At 41.2% G+C, this 16,437-nt stretch overlaps 1 long non-coding RNA gene across 7 annotated transcripts in view; it reads right to left on the reverse strand.

Moving 5' to 3' along the window:
- Nucleotides 1-15,511, reverse strand: part of LOC103795360 (uncharacterized) — a 273,323-nt gene extending 257,812 nt beyond the window's left edge. For 4 of the 7 annotated variants that reach the window (XR_013521988.1, XR_013521989.1, XR_013521986.1 and 1 more), the window contains exons 1-2: nucleotides 15,281-15,511; nucleotides 13,396-13,608 (exon numbers count right to left, since the gene is read on the reverse strand). This is a non-coding gene — a long non-coding RNA (uncharacterized LOC103795360). Of the gene's footprint in view, nucleotides 1-13,395; nucleotides 13,609-14,703; nucleotides 15,209-15,280 lie in introns of those variants that run through there. The other 3 variants (XR_013521987.1, XR_013521985.1, XR_013521991.1) reach the window with 3 other exon arrangements.
- Nucleotides 15,512-16,437: the final 926 nt, after the last annotated feature.

The following is a 16,437-nucleotide window of genomic DNA, read 5'->3' on the forward strand; positions in this document are numbered from 1 at the left end:
TTTTGCTCTCCATTTGGTTGGTAAATCTTTCTCCATCCCTTTGTTTTGAGTCTTTGTGTATCCTTGCACGTGAAACAGGTCTGGATGTAACATGCCGTTGGGTTTTGGCTGTGTCTTTTGATTGCGGGATTTAATCAATTTAAATTTAGGGTTACTGCCATTTGATGTTGACTGGCTATTTTATCCATTCGTTGGTGTAAATTCTTCTTTATGTTGGTGCTCTTTACTTTTTGGTGTATTTTAAAAAAGGCTAATACTGGTTGTTTCTTTCTGTGTGTAATGCTTCTTTCAGAAGCTCTTGTGAAGCAGGCCTGGTGGTAATAAAATCTCTGAGTTCTTGCTTGTTCATAAAAGATTTAATTTTTCCTTCAGTTGTGAAGCTTAGTTTGGATGGATATGAAATTCTGGGCTGAAGGTTCTGTTCTTTGAGGATGTTGAATATTGGCCCCCACTCTCTTCTGGCTTGTAGAGTTTCTGCTGAGAGATCTGCTGTAAGTCTGATAGGCTTGCCTTTGTGGGTAACCTGACCTTTCTCTCTGGCTGCCCTTAGTATTTTCTCCTTCGTTTCAACCCTGGTGAATCTAACGATTATGTGCCTTGGGGTTGCTCTTCTTGAAGAATATCTTTATGGTGTTCTCTGTATTACCTGGGGTTGAATGTTGACCTGCTTTGCTAGTTTAGGAAAATTTTCCTGAATAATATCCTGAAGGGTATTTTCCAGCTTGGATTCATTCTCTCCATCGCATTCAGGTACACCTATCAAACGTAAATTTGGTCTTTTCACATAGTCCCACATTTCGTGGAGACTTTGCTCATTCCTTTTTATCCTTTTTTCTCTAATCTTGTCTTCTCGTTTTATTTCATTAAGTTGGACTTTGACCTCTGATATCCCTTCTTCTGCTTGAACAATTCGAGTGTTTAAACCTGTGCATACTTCTCGGAGTTCCTGTATTGTATTCTTCAGTTCCATTAATTCACTCATACTCCTCTCTAAGTTGTCTATTCTCAATACGATTTCATCAAACCTTTTTTCAAAGTTCCTAGTTTCTTTACATTGGGCTACAACATGTTCTTTTAACTCACCAAAGTTTGTTATTATCCATTCCTTGAAGGGTGATTTTGTCATCGGGATGCACTCGTTTTCCATCAAGCCTTGTTCCATTGTTGATGTGGAACTGTGATCATCTTTAGAGGGAGAGGCGTTCTGACTTTGAGTATTCTCAGCTTTTTTATGCTGGTTTCTTACCGTCATTGTAAATTTATCCTCCTGTCGTCTTTGAATTTACCAACTTTCAGATTAGGTCTCTTGAGGGGGCGTCCAGGTTGTTAGTTCCCAGGGCCAGAGCAGCGGCGTTATAACTGATGGTGCTTTTCTTCCCAGGATTCTCCTGTCTGGCTTCCTTCTTGTGTCCATAGTAGGAGACTCTGCCTTCCTGGGGCTCCAAACCTTGGTCAGAAGGGAAACCGGTCCCGTTTACTCTGCGCCGAGCGCTACCGCGCCGAGGTGCCGTCACAGCCACTGCGCCGGGCTCTGGTGTCGTGCTGGGGGCCCGTGTGGGTCCTCCAAACCTGTTTACTCTGCTCCGAGAGCAGCCGCGCCAAGGTGCCAGCGGAACCGCTGCGCCGGCCACGAGAGTCACGCTGGCCACCCGTGTGTTTCCTCCACTGGGGGATCTTCTGCTCCGTGAGCGACCAGAATTTGTCTGAAAGTGTGGCGTCCTCTAGTTCTCCGTGCCTTCCCTGAGAGCTGCAATCCCGGGATGTTAGCGATCGGCCATCTTGGATCACTGAACTCCAACCTAGAATTTCATATCAAGCCAAACTAAGCTTCATAAGTGAAGAAGAAAGAAAATCCTTTATGGACAAGCAACTGCTGAGAGATTTTATCACCACCAGGCCTGCCGTACAAGAGCTCCTGAAAGAAGCACTAAACAAGGAAAGGAACAACCAGTACCAGCCACTCCAAAAATGCACCAAATGGTAAAGACCATCGACACAATGAAGAAAATGTGTCAACTAATGGGCAAAACATCCAACTAACATCAAAATGGCAGGATCAAATTCATACATAACAATATTAACCTTAAATGTAAATGGACTAAATGCCCCAATCAAAAGACACAGACTGGCAAATTGGACAAAAAGTCAAAACCCATTGGTGTGCTGTATTCAGGAAACCCATCTCATGTGCAAGGACACACATAGGCTAAAAATAAAGGGATGGAGGAAGACTTATCAAGCAAATAGAGAGCAAAAAAAGAGCAGGAGTTGCAATCCTAGTCTCTGATAAAATGGACTTTAAACCAAAAAAGATTAAAAGAGACAAAGAAGGGCATCACATAATGGCAAAAGGATCAATGCATCAAGAAGAACTAATGATCCTAAATATATACACACCCAATATAGGAGGACCCAAGTACATAAAGCAAGTTCTTAATGACCTACAAAGAGACTTAGACTCCCACACAACAATAGTGGGAGACTTTAACACTCCACTGTCAATATTAGACAGATCAACCAGACAGAAAATTAACAAGGATATCCAAGACTTGAACTCAGATCTGGACCAAGTGGAGCAAATAGACATCTACAGAAATCTCCACCCCAAATCCACAGAATATACATTCTCCTCAGCACCGCATGGCACCTACTCTAAAACTGACCACATAATTGGAAGTAAATGATTCCTCAGCAAATGCAAAAGAATAGAAATCATAACAAACAGTCTCTCAGACCACAGTGCAATCAAATTAGAACTCAGAATTAAGAAACTAACTCAGAACCACACAACTTCATGGAAACAGAACAAATGGCTCCTGAATGTTGACTGGATAAACAATGAAATGAAGGCAAAAATAAAGACATTCTTTGAAACCAACAAGAATGAAGACATAACGTACCAGAATCTCTAGGACACATTTAAAGCAGTGTCTAGAGGGAAATTTATAGCAATAAATGCCCACCAGAGACACAAGGGAAGATCTAAAATCAATACCCTATTATCAAAATTGAAAGAGCTAGAGGAGCAAGATCAAAAAACCTCAAAAGCTAGCAGAAGACAAAAAATAACTAAGATCAGAGCAGAAGTGAAGGAGATAGAGACACAAAAAGAATCCTTCAAAAAATCAATAAAATATTATGTGGCATAGTTGAAGAATTTGTAAGCATTACTTTCCCCAGAAATGCTTTACCAAATTAAAATTTCATCTCAGTTTTTATTGAGGATTTGTGTGGGAGAAAAAAAAAAAACCATTGAAAACTGAAAAAAAAAATCAATAAATCCAGGAGCTGGTTTTTTGAAAAAATCAAGAAAATAAACAGACCACTAGCCAGATTAATAAAAAAGAAAAGGGAGAAGAATCAAATAGATGCATAAAAATGATAAAGGGGATATCACCACTGACTCCACAGAAATACAAACTATAATCAGAGATTACTACAAACAACTCTATGCACATAAACCAGTAAACCTGGAAGAAATGGATAAATTCCTGGACACTTGCACCCTCCCAAGCCTAAACCAGGAAGAAGTTGAAACCTTGAACAGACCAATAACAAGGGCTGAATTTGAGGAAGCAATTAATAGCCTACCAACCAAAAAAAGTCCAGGTCCAGATGGGTTCACAGCTGAATTCTACCAGACGTACAAAGAGGAGCTGGTACCATTCCTTCTGAAACTATTCCAAACAATACAAAAAGAGGGAATCCTTCCAAAATCATTTTATGAGACCAACATCATCCTGATACCAAAATCCAGCAGAGACTCACAAAAAAAGAAAACTTCAGGCCAATATCCATGGTGAACATAGATGCAAAAATCTTCAATAAAATACTGGCAAACCAATCACAACAGCACATCAAAAAGCTTATCCATCACGATCAAGTAGGCTTCATTCCAGAGATGCAAGCCTGGTTCAACATACACAAGTCTATAAATGTAATCCACCACATAAACAGAACCAAAGACAAAAACCACATGATTATCTCAATAGACACAGAGAAGGCCTCGGACAAAATTCAACAGCACTTTATGCTAAAAAATCTCAATAAAGTACGTATTGAAGGAACAGATCTCAAAATAATAGAAGTTATTTATGACAAACCTACAGCCAATATCATACTGAACGGGCAAAAACTGGAAGCATTCCCTTTGAAATCCGGCACTAGACAAGGATGCCCTCTGTCACAACTCCTATTCAATATAGTATTGGAAGTTCTAGGCAGAGCAATTAGGCAAGAAAAAAAAAATAAAGGCTATTCAATTAGGAAAAGAGGAAGTCAAATTGTCTCTATTTGCAGACGACATGATTGTATATTTAGAAGACCCCATCATCTCAGCCCAAATAAGCAACTTCAGCAAAGTCTCAGGATACAAAATCAATGTGCAGAAATCACAAGCATTTCTATACATCAATAACAGACTAATAGAGAGCCAAATCATGAGCAAATTCCCATTCACAACTGCGACAAAGAGAATAAAATACCTAGGATTACAACTAACAAAGGATGTAAAGGAACTCTTCAAGGAGAACTACAAACCACTGCTCAAGGAAATAGGAGAAGACACAAACAGATGGAGAAACATTCCATGCTCATGGTTAGGAATAATCAATATCGTGAAAATGGCCATACTGCCCAAAGTAATTTATAGATTCAATGCTATCCCCATCAAATTACCAATGACCTTCTTTACAGAACTGGAAAAGGCCACCTTAAACTTCATATGGAACCAAAAGAGAGCCCACATAGTCAAGACAATCCTAAGCAAAAAGAACAAAACTGGAGGCATCATGCTACCTGATGTCAAACTATACTACAAAGCTACAGTAATCAAAACAGCATGGCATTGGTATCAAAACAGAGATCTAGACCAATGAAACAGAACAGAGGCCTCGGAGGCAACACCACATATCTACAACCATCTGATATTTGACAAACCTGACAAAAACAAAAAATTGAGAAAGGAATCCCTGTTTAATAACTGGTGTTAGGAAAACTGGTGAGCAGTGTGCAGAAAGCAGAAACTGGACCCCTTCCTGACACCTTACACTAAAATTAACTCCAGATGGATTAAAGACTTAAACAGAAAACCTAACACCATAAAAACCCTAGAAGAAAACCTAGGCAAAACCACTCAGGACATAGGCATAGGCAAGAACTTCATGACTAAAACACCAAAACCATTGGCAACAAAAGCCAAAATAGACAAATGGGACCTAATTAAACTCCAGATCTTCTGTACAGCAAAAGAAACAATCATTAGACTGAACAGGCAACCAACAGAATGGGAAAAAATTTTTGCATTCTACCCATCTGACAAAGGGCTAATATCCAGAATCTACAAAGAACTAAAACAGATTTACAAGAAAAAACAAACAAACCCATCCAAAAGTGGGAGAAGGATATGAATGGACATTTTTTAAAAGAAGACATATATGAGGCCAACAAACATAAGAAAAAATGCTCATCATCACTAATTATTAGAGAAATGCAAATCAAAACCACATTGAGATACCACCTCATGCCAGTTAGAATGGTGATCATTAACAGATGCTGGAGAGGATGTGGTGAAATAGGAACACTTTTACACTGTTGGTGGGAGTGTAAACTAGTTCAACCATTGTGGAAGACAGTGTGATGTTTCCTCAAGGACCTAGAAATAGAAATTCCATTTGACCCAGCAATCCCATTACTGGGTATATACCCAAAGGATTATAAATCATTCTATTATAAAGACACATGCACACATAATGTTCATGGTGGCACTGTTTACAATAGCAGAGGCCTGGAACCAACCCAAATATCCATCGACAATAGACTGGACAAGGAAAATGGGGCACATATTCACCATGGAATACTATGCAGCCATAAAAAATCGATGAGTTCATGTCCTTTGTAGGGACATGGATGAATCTGGAAACCATCATTCTCAGCAAACTGACATAAGAACACAAAATCAAACACCGCATGTTCTGACTCATAGGCAGGTATTGAACAATGAGAACACATGGACACAGGGAGGGGAGCATCACACACTGGGGTTTGTTGGGGGGTACCAAGGGAGGGACAGCAGGGGGGGTATAGAGGTAGGGGAGGGATAACATGGGGAGAAATGCCAGATGTAGGTGACGGGGGGATGGAGGCAGCAAACCACATTGCCATGTGTGTACCTATGCAACAATCCTGCATGATCTGCACATGTACCCCAGAACCTATAGTACAATAAAAATAAATAAGTAAATAAATAAATAAATGGGCTGTATATACATTAGGGATATCTGCTTTGAGAAAAATGGAGAAGTACATTTCCCTATCCCTTTTGCAAAATACAACTAAAAATCCTGGACCTTATATATAAAGGTGGAAAGAAGAATGCAGACTACTAGGGATCTCAGGACCCAAAGAATGGCATGGCATTGAATTCCCTGGGTTTCTTTATTACCTCTTATATCCCATACTATACTAGAGCTGGAGAAGGTGGATGTACAGAATGCCAATAGATGCAGACAAAGAAAGTCCAAAAAAAGCCTCATCTCTCTAGCCAAAGGACCAGGAAAAGAAAAGTAGCCAAATAGCAAGATAGAAAACTTTTCCATAACAACCACTCTACTCCAGCCAAACATCATAAAAAAAACTTTGACTCCACCTCCATCCATGACAGAAAGGTCAAAGAGGGAATCTGGACTTCCACTTCTGTTAATGGGGCACCCCTCCTCTTCTACACTGGGATGGTGTCAGAGCAGCTCTAGTGGAGATACAAGACTTTTTCCAGTGCTTAAAAGAAACAAGGCCACTCCAATGCTTGTGGTATCAGTGGAGGCAACATGGGGAGCCAGAATTCCCAGCCAAACCTGTCCTAATAAGGAGCCCTTCCTGTCCTGAGGATGTTAATGGTTGCTGAGTGGGGAACCTGGATTTCTACCCCACCTGGCATTAATAAAGAGGTGGGTCCCTTACCCCCAGCCAGAGTGGTTATTAGAAGAAGCCAGCTAAAACAGAGGCTTAAATAAGACTCAGAGTTCCATAACATAATATACAAATGTCCAGGTTTTGATTTTAAAAAAATTCATTATAGTAAAAACAAGAAAAATCTTAACTTATTTAAAAATATAATCAATAGGCGCTAACAGTGACATGACAGAGATAATAGAATTACCTAACAGGGATTTGTAAACAGCTATTATAAATATGCTTCAATTAGCCATAATAAACATTTAAACAAATGAAAGAAATAGAAAGTCTCAGCAAAGAAACAGAGGATTTAAAGAAGAACCAAATGGAAATTTGGAACTGAAAAGTACAATAATAGAAATTAAAAACTCAGTGGATGAGCTCAACAGCAGAATGGAGGAGACAACAGAAAGTCACAGTGAACTTGAAGATAGGTAACTAGAAATTACCCAGTCTGAACAACGGAAAGAAAATAGACCCCCCACCCCCCAAAAATTAACAGAGCAATAGGTACCTATAGACTAACATTAATATCATTGGAGTCCCAGAAAAAGAGAAGAAAGAGGATGGAGCTTTAAAAGTATTTGAACAAATAATGGCTAAATATCTCAAGTTTGGCAAAAGATGTAAATCTAGGGATTTAAGAAGCTCAATGTATCTCAACGGGAAAAAACAAAAGAAATCCATGCCAAGACACATCATAGTCAAATTTGAGAAAACTAAAGACAAAGAAAAAATTATTAAATTAAGTCTCATCCATGGTTTGTGCCAAAAAAAAAACAGTATTGAAAGCAGTGAAAGAGAATTAACACCTTACACATAGGAGGAGCAAGTCTACTGACAACAGATTTCTCATCAGAAATCATGCAAGGCAGAAGGAAGTGGCACAATGTTTTTTAAGACCAAAATTCTATATTCAGAGAAAATATCTTCAAGAATGAAGGGAAAACTTAGATGTTCTCATATGTAAGAAAACTAAGAGAATTTGTCACCATCAGACATAAGCTAAAAGAAGGGCTAAAGGAAATTTCCTAAATAGAAAAAAAATGATAAAAACAGTAATCTTAGAATATCAGAAGAAACAGTAAAATTATGAGTAAATATAATGCATTTTTCTTCTCCACGTAAGTTTTCCAGATTTTTAAAAATAACTTCAGCAAACATGATAACATGTTTACTATCATGTTATGATAACATGATGTGGTTCTAAATGCATACAGATGGACTATTTAAGATTTATGGGCTGGGCACAGTGGCTCACGCCTGTAATACCAATACTTTAGGATACTGGGGCAGATGGATCTCTTGAGCCCAGGAATTCAAGACCACCCAGGTAGCATGGCGAAGCCCCGTCTTTACTAAAAATACAAAAATTACCCAGGTGCCATGACTCATGCCTGTAATCCCAGCTACTCTGGGGTTGAGGCAGGAAGATCACCTGCTCTTTGGGAGGTTGAGGCTGCAGTAAGCCATGATTGCATCACTGCACTCCAGCCTGGGTGACAGAGTGAGATCCTGTCTCAAAAAGAAAAAAAAAAAACTAAAAAGACATAAGGGGAAGTAAGGTTTCTATGCTTCACTTATGCTGCTAAAATTTCAATACCAGTAGACTGTGATAAGTTATGTATATATAACGACTAAAAATACTATGCAAAGATACACTTAAATGTACTATAAATAAATCAAAACAAAATTTTTTTTAAGTTTAATAACCCATAAGAAGTTAGGAAAAATCCAGAAGCTGTATAAAACAAGAGAGAAAACAAAAGATACAGGAAACAGAAAATAAAATGTCAGGCACAAGTCCTGCCACATCAATAATCATATCAAATGTAAATGACCTAACACATCAATTAAAAGACAGATTCACAGAATAGATTTTAAAAAACATGATCCAACTATACATGTGTCTACAAGAAACTCCAATTATAATTAGATAGGTAGATTCAAAGTAAACAAATAGAAAAAAATATATGTTATCTAAACATTAAATGAAACCAGGAGTTGCTATATTAATATCAAATAAAGTAGACTTCTGAGTAAAGAATATTACCGGAGATGGGGCAAAACATTACATAATGATAAAAGGGTTAATCCATTCAGAAGACATAGCTTCCTAAATGTGTGTGCAACAAACAACAGAGCTGCAAAATATGAAACAGGAACTGATAGAACTGAAAGAGTAAATAGACAAATCCACAATAATAGCCATAAACTTCAATACCATCTCTGAACAACTGATAGAACAACTAGACAGAAAATTGGCAGGGATGTAGAAGAACTCAGGAATACTTTTTGTGTTTGTTTCTTTGAGGCAGGGTCTCACTCTGTCACCCAGCTGAAGTGCAGTGGTATGATTACAGCTCTCTGTAGCCTCAACTTCTAAGGTTTAAGTGCTCCTCCCACCTCAACCTCCCTTGTAGCTGGAACTGCAGGCACCTGCCACCGCACCTGGCTAATTCATGTTATCTCATTTTTTGTAGAGATAGATAGGGGTCTCACTATGTTGTCTAGGCTGGCCCCAAACTCCTGGGCTCAAGCAATCCTCCTGCCTTGGCCTCCCCCAGTGCTGGGATTAAAGCCACCGCTCCCAGCCTAATACTATTAACCAATAGGACCTAATCTACATGTATAGACTATTCCACCCAACAATAGCAGAAAACATTATTTTCAAGCACCCATGAAACATGTCCCCAAATAGACTATATCTTGGGCCATAAAACCAACATCAACAAATTCAGAAGAACTAAGGCTGGGCACAGTGGTTCACGCCTGTAATCCCAGCACTTTGGGAGGCTGAGGAGGGGGCAGATCACTTGAGCTCAGTAGTTCAAGACCAGCCATGGTGAAAAACCCTGTCTCCACTAAAATATAAAAATTAACCAGGTAAGGTGGTGAGTGCCTATGATCCCAGCTACTCAGGAGGCTGAGACAAAAGAATCACTTGAAACCTGGAGGCAGAGGTTGTAATGAGCCGAGATCAAGCCATTGCACTCCAGCCTGGGCAACAGAGAGAGACTCCATCTCTATATGACATTTTGGACTGGATGATAAAACACCCATATTTAAGAAAAATATTACTGCAGCTTGGGTTTCCTGGGAAACAGACTCAGAGATGGAGATTTACTTACACACAGGAGATTTATTGGGAAGTGATCTTGGGTTCAACACCTGTGGGGATGCCAAAGCTGCTGATTCAGGCAGAGGGAGAAGTTGGGTTGCAACACAGTCACAGCAAGGGCCTCTGCCCATCTCCAGAGGAGCCCTCAAGCTAGGATGACCCTACAGAGATATCTGAAAATAAAGCAAGGGGGCTGGACCCTTAGACCTCACATCATTGGATTTTGGCTGCCTCTAGTGAAGGGGCATGACTTTGGACAGGTGGCTTCTCATCACTAGGGTTGGGGGGAAAGCAAGAGGAGACAGGTGTGAGCTGTCAGCCAATCAGACTGCCAGTTTCAGTCCTGAAGTGGGAGATCTGGGCAGCACACCCAGTGCTTATTATTCTAAGTGTGAAGCACCTACTCATTCACTCTCACCAGGGAAATCTTTATGTAGACACCATAGACAGTAAAGGCGACCTCCTTAAGAAAGAGCAGGCTGTTGGAAAAAATTATCATCAGCCAGGCTTGGTGCCTCATGCCTGTAATCCCAGCACTTTGGGAGGCAGAGACAGGCAAATCACCTGAGGTCACGAGTTCAAGACCAGACTGACCAACATGGAGAAACCCTGTCTCTCCTAAAAATACAAAATTAGCGGGGCATGATGGCACATGCCTGTAATCCCAGCTACTCAGGAGGCTGAGGCAGGAGAATCGCTTGAACCCAGAAGACAGAGGTTGCGGTGAGCCGATATCCTGCCATTGCACTCCAGCCTGGGTGACAAAAGCAAAACTCTGTCTCAAAAAAAAAAAAAAGTGATTCTATTTAAGACAAGGAAACTCATCCCTCTGCCCACATATGGTATGATCATTTAAAATAACATTTTTTAAAATATATAGTATAAACTTGGGGGAGGGTGTGGGGAGAAAGAAGGAAGGCTTTCTTCTCAGCACTTTCCAAAAGCAGGTAGATGACCTATAGAGCTAGCACTAGGGTAATGACTTCAGTGGGAGTCCTGTGAATGCAAGTTCTGTCTGTCTGTCTGTCTGTCCGATGTGACATCAGTGGCTAAGCCCTGGAAAAGATGGCTAGAGGGCAAAATCTATTTTAGGTGATCTCTCAACCCCCTTAGCCTCACCAATCCACCTGGCCTAGGTTTATCAAATCCATGCTAGAACCTAGCCATACTGCTTACTCTAAATCTCCAGGAAAAATAGCATTTAAAAAAAAAAAAAAAAAAAAAAAGACTGGGCCAGGCATGGTGGCTCACATCTATAATCCCAGAACTTTGGAAGACTGAGGCTGGCAGATCACCTAAAGTCAGAAGTTTAAGACCAGCCCGGCCAACACAGTGAAACCCTGTCTCTACTAAAAATACAAAAATATTCAGGTGTGGTGGCATGAGCCTGTAATCCCAGCTAATTGGGAGGCTGAACAGGAGAAACCCTTGAACCCAGGAGGTAGAGGTTGCAGTGAGCTGGGCAAAAAGCAAAACTCTGTCTCAAAAATAAATAAATAAATAAATGACTTAAACACAGATGAAACTCAAAGGTAGGGGCAGTAAACATACTTAGCGCATAATCAAGGTTCTGCATGTCCTTTTCCCTTTGATATGAGTACAATAATCTTGTCCCTCATCTACCAGTGATTCTGACCCTTCCAATTAATTCCTTCCAGGAACCCCATCTAATCTTTTGTACATTGTCCCAGTTGTCTGCCTTCCTGAAGTAAACACATCCCTAAAACGTTCTATGTGAAGGAGATGTTCCTAGTACAAATAATACTTTTCCACTGACTTTCATTCTGATTCCCTAGTATTTTTATCATGGCTTCTAAACTATCTCTTGGCTACAACAAGTGAGTCATTTGTAAAGTGAAGAATTCATTTTAAAGTGAGCAGTCACGCCACCCATTTTCTGTTTTCATCCAGAGAGGCATCTAAAAATGACTTTCCCCTTGCAATCCCGAAGTTCTTAAACCTACGCTTACCTCTTTGCCTGAAGCTTCCAGCCTCAACTATGCTACGGTCTCTCTCGGCCTTGCTTAGAGCCCCACCCTGGCTGTGATAGTTTTCTAGAGATACCTAGCAAAGTATCGCAGAGTTGTTACATAACAGGAATTATCTCCCCACAGATCTGGAAGCTACAAGTCCAAGATCAAGGTGTCAGCGGGGTTGGTTTCTTCTAGGGCCTCTCTCCTGGGCTTGTCAGTGGTTTTCTCTCTGTACCTCTATATCCACATTTCTTCTTGGAAGGTCACTGGTCATACTGGATTAGGGGCCACCCATAATTTTATTTTAACCACTTCTTTAAAGGCCCTATTTCCAGCCAGGCTCCATGGCCCATGCCTATAAGCCCAGCACTTTGGGAGGCAGAGATGGGCAGAACACCTGAGGTTAGGAGTTCGAGACCAGCCTGACCAACATGGAGAAACACTGTCTCTACTAAAAACACAAAATTAGCGGGGCGTGATGGCACATGCCTATAATCCCAGCTACTCAGGAGGCTGAGGCAGGAGAATCACTTGAACCCAGGAGGCCAAGGTTGCGGTGAGCTGAGCTCGTGCCATTGAACAGCAGACTGGGCAACAAGAGGGAAACTCCATCTCAAATAAATAAATAAATAAAATAAAGACCCTATTTCCAAATATAGTCACATTCTGGGGACCCCTGCCTAAGGGACAACATCTACCACATTGACCAGTAAGCTAAAAGGAAGCATGAATTTGGCAAGGAATAGAATTAGATTTCTTTGTGCCAATTGCCATAAGAAGCAGGGCAGAAAGAAGCAAGCAAAAGAAGCACATCTTCATTTCCTCAACTCACTACTCCACCATCTAGGTCCTTGATTTCATGATACAAGTAGGAACAGGCCCTTTGGGCAACTCAGCAGCTAAGCCAACATCACCTTAAGAAAAGTGTTAGACATGAAAATGTCACATTACAGGGAAAACAGGGCTAAGAGACCACAGATACAATAAGGAGAAGACTGACTTTTTTTTTCTCTTATATTGTTTGTGTAACTAGGAGGATTCCTGTATACAATTTCTTTGCATGCATATGTATTTATATATTATACATAATATTTATTGAGATCCAGCCATGTGCAAGGCACTGCTCTAAAAGCATTATGTGTATTAACTCACTTAATCCTTATAAAGTTAAGCAGCTGCCCCAGGACACACAACTGGTAAGTGTTGGAGGTGGGATTTGATGCCGGGAGTCTGGCTTTGGTATCTTATGCATCACAGTTAGCAGCCTATTGCTTATTTTGATCAAATCTTTTCCATTTCTAATATGCAATTAACATATAAAACACTGTTAGTTCCATTGAGAAAACCCACCACAGAGATTTCAGAAGGGGTTGCAAACCCCTTTGAGCAGACTCCCATCAGGCTACCTCTTCCAGGTGGTCAGCAGCTGCTTTGCTCCTCTGTGAACTTTTTCCTTAATAGCAAAGTGGTCTCAAGAAGACGTCTGGCAAGGCCGAGGCAGGTGGATCACGAGGTCAAGAGATCGAGACCGTCCTGGTCAACAAGGTGAAACCCCCGTCTCTACTAAAAATACAAAAAATTAGATGGGCATGGTGGCGCATGCCTGTAATCCCAGCTACTCGGGAGGCTGAGGCAGGAGAATTGCCTGAACCCAGGAGGCGGAGGTTGCGGTGAGCCGAGATCGCGCCATTGCACTCCAGCCTGGGTATCAGGAGCGAAACTCCGTCTCAAAAAAAAAAAAAAAGAAGGCGTCTGGCCTCAAGAAGCTCCTGACTCTTGTATTGGCAATTGGCAATACACTGTACAAATGTACACTGCCTCAACTGGTCTTAGACAACTTGGGAACAGATGCAGCCCCACAAGGTAATGTTAAAGTTAGGGACCGGGTGAAATCATAGTCATACCTTCAACACTCCCCATATATACTTTCCTTATTCTGCGCATACTCAGTACTAAGAACTTGTTTAAGTAATTTACACATATTAGCTCACTTTAGCCTAGAAGAAGCCTACAAGAAGATACTAATGTTCATCATTAAGAACAATGTATATAAAAATGTAAACTGCAAAATGTGGTAAAAAAAATCTTAAGCCTTAATAAGCTAGCATTAAAAGAGAAATTGAATTCAATCACACTATCTTTACCCAGGTTCAAAACCATATATATTTTCAGCAATTATCTTGTGTAGAGATGGAGTCTCACTATGTTGTCCAGGCTGGTTTGGAACTCTGGGGCTCAAGCAATTTTCCCATCCTAGCATCCCAAAATGCTGGGATTACAGGCACAAGCCACCTCAGCCAGCCCAAAAATATTTTTCTTAAGTCATACTCTCACAAAAATACTTTGTCTTACTCCACTTCCAAAGTGACTCTTGGAAGCCATGAAAACCAGAACCAATAATATTAATGGGATTAAGAATAAATAGAATTTATTAAATATCTACTGTGTCCCAAAATGGCATGTGTTTCTTTTCTTCTTCCTCCTCTTCCCCCTCCTTCTCCTCCTCCTCTTTTTTTTTTTTTTTTTTTTTTAATGGGGTCTCACTATCTTTGCCCAGTCTGGTCTGGAACTCTTGGCCTGAGGCAATCCTCCCACCTCAGCCTCCCAATGCACTGGGATTATAGGCATGAGCCACCCAACTATGTTTCCCGGACTCACACTGCTTTGATGGGTCTGCATCTACAAACTACTGGATGTCGAGAAAGTCCTGTAACTTTCCCATGCCTCGGTTTCCTCATCTGTAAGTAGGATGACAAAGCTACCTCTCTTGTAGGGTTGTTGTGAGGATGAACTAAGTTAGCATATGTAAAACACTCAGAAAAACACCTAGCACTTTGTAAGAACAATAAAAAGTGCCTGCGGTTATCATCTAAATCTCATAACCTTGTTCATACACATTTTTACATCTGAGGAAAACATCTGAGGCTTAGACCTAAACCTGCCCCAGGTAACCCACTAGGATGTGGCAGCGATGGGAGACGGTGGTGAAGGTTCCAACCCAGGTGTGGCAGATTCCAGAACCTGCGGTCTGAACCAGCCCCAGGTGACCTTTAGCCAGAGAGAGGAAGAAAGGCAAACAAGCGGAAGCCCACAGCCAAGGCCATCGCGCTGCTCCTGATCCCTGGCAACCCTCCTTCCCTGACCTTGACCCACTGGAAAGGCCAATCCCAAGCAGCCTGGGGTAAAGGGGCGGGGCCTTGTGGTTGGCATAGCAACAGAAATGGGTCGAACTCACCTGGGAGTTAGGGCGGGGTTGTTCGCCACTAGGGAGTCTACGCTGAATGAGACCCTACAGTGGAGAAGCAGAACCCCGGGCTTTTCTAAACAGCGCTAGTCACTGCTGGATTCAAAACGCACCACCGGGCCCGCCTGCCTCAGCACACAGTGCTGGTCGGAACCCTAGGGCAAACAAACTTCCGGCCCGCCTGCCTCAGCGTGCACTGCTGGTCGGAGCCCTCGGGCAACCGAACGTCCAGCGTCCGGAAGCTTACTCTCCAGGCGGAAGGAAAGAATGCGGAGACAGAGACCTGTTGTGGGAGAAGTTCCGTAGAGGATGAAGGAGCACAGAGAGATGCCTGACGTTTTTAACGACTCCTCTTTGACGTTTGTGTCCCATCTCTTCTCAGAAGAATTAGCCATGCTTTATGAATTCTAGGTGCCATCTTCAAAAATACCTCTGGACTCTAGCCAGTCACCAAAATGGCAGAGACAGCCACCTGAGGCCAATTGGAATATCCACACCAGTGGAAGACAGCTCCAGTGGTAAATTTCCTAGACGGACAACTATTGATTTCATGATGTATTGTGCCATAAGGTGACTTTAAAACAGGACAAAAGTCATGAGTCGTATCGTTTCGTCTTGTCATTAATGTTAATCTGGTAATTTTCTTGAGAAAATAAGCATTTGTTTTACAAATTTATTTGCATCCATAAGTACTTCGTTGTAACTTTAATAGTAAATAAACTTAGGGTTAAGATTAATTCCCTTGGAAGGAAGGTCACAGAGGGAGGGAAAACCCTACAAACAGAAATAAAACAATTGTGATGAATCATTATTTCAGTAATCCCTGGGAGAGGCAGAGTGGGCATACTGAGGGCTTAGGCCCACTAAGAAGGACCTGGATTCACATCCTAGCTTTGTCCATTGTATGTGGCCTTGGGCGAGTCTCATGAGCCGCCCTCCTTTGCAAAATGAAGATAACAATATCTAGTTCTGATAACTGTTTTCAGAGGATGAAAGTGCATGACAAGTGCCTTATCTTACACATGGCCCAGTCTTGGCTCAAAAATGCTACTTTTTTTTCTTGAATACCCCTACTTCCTCTTAAACAGCCTCCCCCAAGATAGTTAGTTGCTGTCTTTCTCCCTAATTACCAAATAATTTTTTCTGAG

This window comes from Callithrix jacchus, chromosome 9, assembly GCF_049354715.1.
Source record: "Callithrix jacchus isolate 240 chromosome 9, calJac240_pri, whole genome shotgun sequence".
NCBI classification, from domain to species: domain Eukaryota; kingdom Metazoa; phylum Chordata; class Mammalia; order Primates; family Cebidae; genus Callithrix; species Callithrix jacchus.